Source organism: Peromyscus leucopus, chromosome X (assembly GCF_004664715.2).
Source record: "Peromyscus leucopus breed LL Stock chromosome X, UCI_PerLeu_2.1, whole genome shotgun sequence".
Classification (NCBI taxonomy): domain Eukaryota; kingdom Metazoa; phylum Chordata; class Mammalia; order Rodentia; family Cricetidae; genus Peromyscus; species Peromyscus leucopus.
Window position 1 is genome coordinate 62,594,398 of NC_051083.1, and position 7,164 is coordinate 62,601,561.

Genomic DNA, 7,164 nt, shown 5'->3' on the forward strand with positions numbered 1-7,164 from the left:
GGTCCCCCGGCGCCTCCCCTCGCCCCGCCTCGTAGGCGTGACAGTTGCCAGAGTCTCAATGGGGGTTGGAACTTCCAGATCCAAGCTGGAATGGCTACCCACTACATCTCCCCCTTTTTGTCTAAATAAGAAGGTTCTAAACTAATACAAGACTATATACAAAGGAATGGTTATCAAATATTGTCCAGAAATAATGAGAGATAATGACCTAGATAAGATGGAACTACAACCAATGCAAACAATATCAAGCAAGAAACACATACTAAAATCCAGAGAAGTATAGAGCATAGGTAAACAGCATGTTATAAAGATCATTCAAAGGTGTCCTATCCTAAAGAACCTGAATCTAATACTTAATATGTTCTATCTAAGATATTATATATACCAAGTTGTAACTATAACTGCTAGTCTTCAATCCCATCAAAGACCTGAGAAGGAACATAATGGTACCTGAGAAATGGTAGATGGATGCAAGCAACTTTCGGGAATCTTGCAAGAGTACCAGGGGGACTCAGGGGTCACCAAGACCCAGGTTTGAGTGGAAGGGTTGGAGGACATCTCCAAAACCCTGCGGTGGAAGGGAGCCCGGCTAGCTCAGTCGGTAGAGCATGAGACTCTTAATCTCAGGGTCGTGGGTTCGGGCCCCACGTTGGGCGCCAGATATTGGAGAAATTATTTTGGCCACTCCACGTAGTTAAAAGGATATTTATTTAATGGCGAAACTCACAAATTAAGTAATGGGTAGGTCGCAGGGTCTGGGGAAGGTGTAATGCAGTCCAGCGGTGTTCTCCGGAGCTCTACACAGTCAATCTGCACTGGTCAGCGTCCCGGCACCGAGAGAGCGCCCAGAGCGAGCGCTGGCCCATCCAGCTCTCGGGTCCCCCGGCGCCTCCCCTCGCCCCGCCTCGTAGGCGTGACAGTTGCCAGAGTCTCAATGGGGGTTGGAACTTCCAGATCCAAGCTGGAATGGCTACCCACTACACTTGGTTCTCTTATTTGTGACAAGATCAACACTGGATTGAGTTACTATCTATTAACAAAGAGGCCTAAAAAGCTTTCTTTAGCACTAATCATGTATGTGGTTATAAGTGTTTCCTAATTTGAGATCATCTAAACACTGGGAAAAAGAAAATTAAAAGGGCAGTATGTCCATAAACCAACAATCTGTCTGGAGTGTATCATAGAGCACAAAGAAACCCACACATCTGTACAATGAGCATGTATTACATAGACACAGGTACACACATGCCTGCATGCATATATACACACACTCCATGCACAACAACCAGGCTGAATAAAGCCTGATGAGGTACCACATCCAGTTCAATATTCAGCTATGTGGTTTGCTGACTTCATCAAATGCTTTTTGTCACCTTTCTATTCTTGAAAATGGTATGGAGAAGATTGTAACCATATTCCTGAAGGTCTCCTTTTCCTTCTTCAAGTGTAACAAAATACCCTACTGGTACCCTATGTAACGATAACTGGCACCTTTTTGACCTTTTGTTGAAATCAGCAACTGGGTCCTTAAACACATTAACCACAAGGCCATTGGTTACAATATAACTAACTATTTTTCTCATTAACTTCTGCAGCAAAGCTCTACCAAAATGAAAGGAAACATTATCCATATTCCATTTTTTGTTTCATCCCCTCTACAATTTCCTATGAAGTATTAATATCCACTGCATCTCCCTGAATAACTCCAAGATAAGGAGGCAGTAAGTTGTAGCCCTTTGCGTTCTCAGTAACAGGAAATTTATTACCCAAAACATCAGAGACCTTTAATATAGTATCAAGACAATGTCCAGAATCAGATCTGATGATAAGTGTTGCCTCTGTACTTTTGATACTATTAAATGTTTCAGGTCTTCACCTCATATTTTCTCATACACTTTATAAATGCTATAGCTCTGCTGACCATAGACACAGGCTGTGTTATTATGTGTTCAAATGTATCTTTTTCAAAGTCTTTCCCCCAAGTTGGAACAGAATGGTATGGAACAGATCTTATGTTCTGTAGTATTATAGTTAATTCCTCGTACTGTTACTGTTCCTTTGAAGTTAACTAAATGAGCTGGTGCCCCTTACCCAACTAAAGAGACTCCTCTGTAGTCAAAACCATGTAACGTGTTCCAGACCATTCAAATAACCAAAAGTTTGTAACAAATATTTGGCCAGTATTTTCTTCTGCTATCTAGAACTTGTGGCCACTATGACTGGATACCAGAACTGAACAAGAATAGTCTCAATTCAGTGTATAAGAAGGTAGCACTCTGGTGCTGTGTTTTCCACTGCAAAGAGGTTGCTTTAGGGGTGACAGACCCCTTGGGAACAGCCTTTCCTTTGATGGGACATGACCATCAAAGTCTAGTTCTCATGAGTGAAATTCTAGCCCTTCTCATTACAGACATCCTCGTGGATATACTCTTTGTACACTTCTTCGGCTTCTTGAATTTTCTCTTTGGCCACTACTTTAGCTTTTAAGTATTTATTAAGAATGTAGCACAACCCATACAATTTAGTTTCCTCGTATTTCACCTTCCTTACATTGCCATTTTCTGTTTCTTTTCGTGGCATTTGAAGTGGAAAGGAGCTTTGCTTGTGTTGGGTGGGTATTGTCTATAGAGAGACACCTTGTATGAGTCAGTCAGTGGCCCGCGGGCTGTTGAACTCTGCTTCTGTCACAGCATTTGGCTCTGGCTGGAGCAGAGGCTCTGCACTGTGCACAGCTTTGAGGGAGAAGAAAAGTGGGCTTTGCTGTGTTCGGTTGCTTAAGTCACCATCCCTCTACCAGGTTTTGGGACAAAGTCTCCCACACAAGTTGGTCTTCCTGCTTTAGCCTCCAGAGCGCTGTGCTTCTTTTTGGTTATCTGGTTGCATTTCTTTTTTGATTTTTAAAATTACATGTATTTATGTATCTATCCATGTATTTAGTTATGCATTTGTTTATTTTGTGTGTATGTGGGCTCGAATGCCCCTGCATATATGTGCAGTTCAAAGGGCAACTTATGGGAGTCATTTCTTTCCTTCAGCTATGTGGGTTCTGAGACTCAAACTCAGAATAGAGTTCCATATTTATAGTGATTAGGAAAATCTATCAAAGAAGACAGAGACAAGGTGGCCAAGGAGTAACAACGATGATGATGATCATCATCATCACCATCATCATATCATCATCAAAGTTCCCATAAATTCTTACATATCTATAATCATATTACTTCAACATTAGTCTTACTATAATGTTGGGTCCCTATATTCTTATCTAGAGAACAGTTTCCTCCCCACTCTCCTCCTTTTCTTTTTCTAAAATCAGGACTGGAGACTGAACCTAGACCCTTATGCATGTTAGGTAAATGCTCTAACATTGAGCTGCATCCTCAGCCTTGTTTTTACTTCTAGTCTTGAACTTGTGATTCTCCTGCCTTGCAAGTAACTGGAAATGAATGCCCATGCCATCAGGCCCAGTTCCATTTCTCTGAATGAACACTAAAGCTTTAATGAATTGGTCCAATCAAAATAAGTCATTTGTGTCCTGGTTGATCTTTTCCTCGATTATTTTATTTTGTTTTTGGTTGACACATAATAACTGTATATATTCAGGAGGTACAATGTATTTTGATACATGTGTCCATTGTTATGATGCTAAGATTCTCTTCATTTGCTGTGCACTATGGTGAAGCTTGACAAAACAGGATGTAAGCTGTAAACAGTTGTAAGCTGCCAGGTGGGTGCTGGGAACTGAACCCAGGTCATCTGAAAGAGCAACAAGTGCTCTTAACTTCTGGGCATCCTCTCCAGCCGCCTATATATGTATTTTTGTTTTGTTTTGTTGAGACAGTGTTTCTTTCTGTAATCTTGGCTGTCCTAGAACTAGCTCTGTAGACCAGGCTGTCCTTGTTATATATGTATTTTTTAGTAAAGATAAAATGTTTTTATACGGCTTTTTCAAGCATGCTTAGTATTATTTATCTCTCTTCCTTCACCTTCCATATTTGCCTTCTTTCCCAAATAAATCCTCCCATCCGTGGTCCCTTTTCCACTTTCATAGTGCCTGTGTCCTACTCCCTCTCTAGAGCTTTCGCATCCATGGTCCCTTTTTGCTCTCCTGGTTTCTGCAGTTACTCCAAGATGTATACTCACTTGTGAATGTTCAGAGCTATAATCTACAAATAAGAGGGAACATGCAGCAGTTGTCTCTCTGGGTCTGAGTTGCCTCACTCAATAAGATCTTTTCTAGCTCCATTCATTTACCTGCAAAGTTCACCATTTCACTTTCCTTTACAGCTGGATAAAAGTCCATAGTGTATATGTACCACATTTACATTATCCATTCATCACTTGAAGGATATTAGGCTTTTGCCGTTTTCCTACCTACTGTGAATAGAGCAGCAATGAACATGGCTGAGCAAGTATCTGTGGAGTAGAATTTGGAGTCCTTTGAGCATATGCCAAGGTGTGGTATAGCTGAGTCATATGGTAGGTTTACTTTTTAGCGTTTTGAGCGTTCTTCACGCTGATTTCTCTAATGTATGCACCAGTTTGTGATCTCACCAACAGGGAATGAGAGTTCCCATTTCTCCACATTCTCAGCAGCATTTTTGTCGGTTACTTTCTTGATCTTAGTCATTCTGAATGGGTTAAGATGAAATCTCAAAGTGCTTTAAATTTGCATTTTCTAATCCTTGAAGATGACAAACCCTTTAAAGATATTTCTTTTAGCTATTTTTATTTCTCCTTTGAAAACACTTTGACCATTTTTAATCGGGTCATTTGTTTTCTAGATTCATTCTGTTTTCAGGTTTTTGTATATTATGAATACTCATCCTCTATAAGGTATATAACGAACAAAGATTCTCTCCCATTCTGTGGGCTTCCTCTTCGTGTGATTGACTGTTTCCTTTGTTGTACATAAACTTTCTAGTTTTAAGAAGTATCATTTGTCAATGACTGGCCTTAATTTCTGGGTAAATGAAGTTCTATTCAGAAAGTCCTTTCCTACACCCATATCTTATAGGGTACCACTTTATGTTTTCTTGTAGCTGATTCAGCAATCAGCTTTCTCACTAAGACCTTTGATCTATTTGAAGTTGATTTTTGTGCAGAGTGATAGATAGGGGTTTAACTTCACTATTCTACATATGGACATCCAAATTTCCCAGCATCATTTGTTGACGATGCTGTCTTTCATCCTCTGAGTGTTTTTGGCATCCTGTTAAATACTAGATAGCTGTAGTTATGTGCACTTACATTTGGGTCTTCTATATTTTCCATTGATCTACATGTCATGTTGTTTTGTTTTGTTTTTTGCTGTTGTTTGTTTTCAATTTTTACATTGCTTTTGCTGGAATGACCATGTTCACAATATTAGTTCTACGAATCTGTGACCGCAGGAAGACTTCCCATTTTCTAGTGTCTTCCTCAATTTCTTTAGAGATTTAAAGTTTTCATTGAAGTCTTTTGCCTCCTTGGTTAGGTTTATTTGTAGATATTTCAGCTTTTTAAAGGCTATTGTCAATATGAATGTTTCCATGATCTTTCTCATGGTGTTTGTTATTGGTATAAAGAAAGGCTATTGATTTTTGCCAGTTGATTTTATATCCTACTACTTTGCTCAAAGTGTCAATCATTTCTAGAAGTTTTCTAGTGGAGATTTTGGCATGTTTTATGTCATATATCATCTGCCAAATAGATACGATTTGATGTATTCTTTTCCTGTTTTTATTCCTTTATTTTCCTTCTGTCTCTAGCTAGTGCTTGCATCACTTCATTGAAAAGGAGTTGGAATGGTGCAGAGCTGTGTTGCAATCTTGATTTTCGTGGGATTAGCTTTGAGTTTTTCCCACTTAGGATTGTGTTGGCTTTGGGATTTTTCACATATATCCTTTATTATATTTTATTATATATATACATATATATACATATATACATATATATATATATATATATATATATATATATGATCCTTCAGTACTATTTTTCTTTCTTCTTCTTCTTTTTTTTGAGACAGGGTTTCTCCATGTAGCTTTGGAGCCTGTCCTGGATTACACTCTGTAGATCAGGCTGGCATCGAACTCATAGAGATCCACCTGCCTCTGCTGGGATTAAAGACGTGCACTGCGACCGCTCAGCGCTATTCTTTCTATGACTTTTATCATGAAGGCATGTTGTGTTTTGTCAAAGGCCTTTTCTACATCTATTGAGATGATCATGTAGTTTTTGTTTGAAAGTACATTTATATGACTTATTATTTAATGATTTATATATTTAACTATCCTGCATGTTTAGTTAGAGTTACTATTGTGAAAAAACACCATGACCAAAAGCAATTTGGAAAGGAAAGGGTTTATTTCAACTTAGGTCACACTCCATCACCGAGAGAAATCAGAACAGGAACTCAAGGCAGGAACCTGGAAGTCAGAACTACAGCAGAGGCCGTGGAGGAGTGCTGCTTACTAACTTGCTTCTCATAGCCCCGTCAGCCTGCCTTCTTATGTACCCAAGACCACCATCTCAGGGGTGGCACCACCCATGTGGGCTACACCCTCCACTCATGAATCACCAGTTAATAAAATGCCTCCACAGACTTGCCTACAGGTCAATTTATGGAGGCATTTTCTCAATTAGGATTTTTCTCTTCCCAGATAATGTCTAGGTTTGTGTCAAGTCAACAAGAGCCAACCAACACAACTGATCCATTGTCAACCTGACACACAAACACAGCACTTATTAATCTATAACCTTTTCTTTCTTGTTCATCCCCAAGATCTCATATTAATATTAATATCAAAATATAAAACATTCCAACTTTTAAAAGTTGCACATTCTTTAAAACTTCACTTTAAAAATAGTCTTTTTAGAACATTCAAAGGCTTTTCCAGAGTTCAACACTTCTCTAAAATACCCAAAGCCTCTGAAATATCCGAAGTCTCTCTTAAATTCCAAAGTCTCTTAACTATGGACTCTTATAAAATTAAAAATAAGTTACATACTTTTTTTTAATTTCAAAAGGGAAGAATCAGAGTGTAGTTACAAAAAATATCAAAGCAAACCCAAATTCCAGTAGTACAGACAGGTCAATGATTGATGTCTTTGACCTAGTCATGATTCTCTGGGCTCCAAAGACCTGTGCCACCTCTCTGGCTCCCTCTGCAGCACATACAA

General features: G+C 39.0%; 1 non-coding gene and 1 pseudogene across 1 annotated transcript; one reads left to right on the forward strand and one right to left on the reverse strand.

Moving 5' to 3' along the window:
- The first annotated feature begins 583 nt into the window (after positions 1 to 583).
- On the forward strand, positions 584 to 656 carry Trnak-cuu. Its single transcript has one exon. It is a non-coding gene; the product is annotated as a tRNA-Lys (tRNA).
- A 560-nt stretch (positions 657 to 1,216) lies between these two features.
- Positions 1,217 to 4,630, reverse strand: LOC114688913 (annotated as a pseudogene).
- Between the last annotated feature and the right edge of the window lie 2,534 nt (positions 4,631 to 7,164).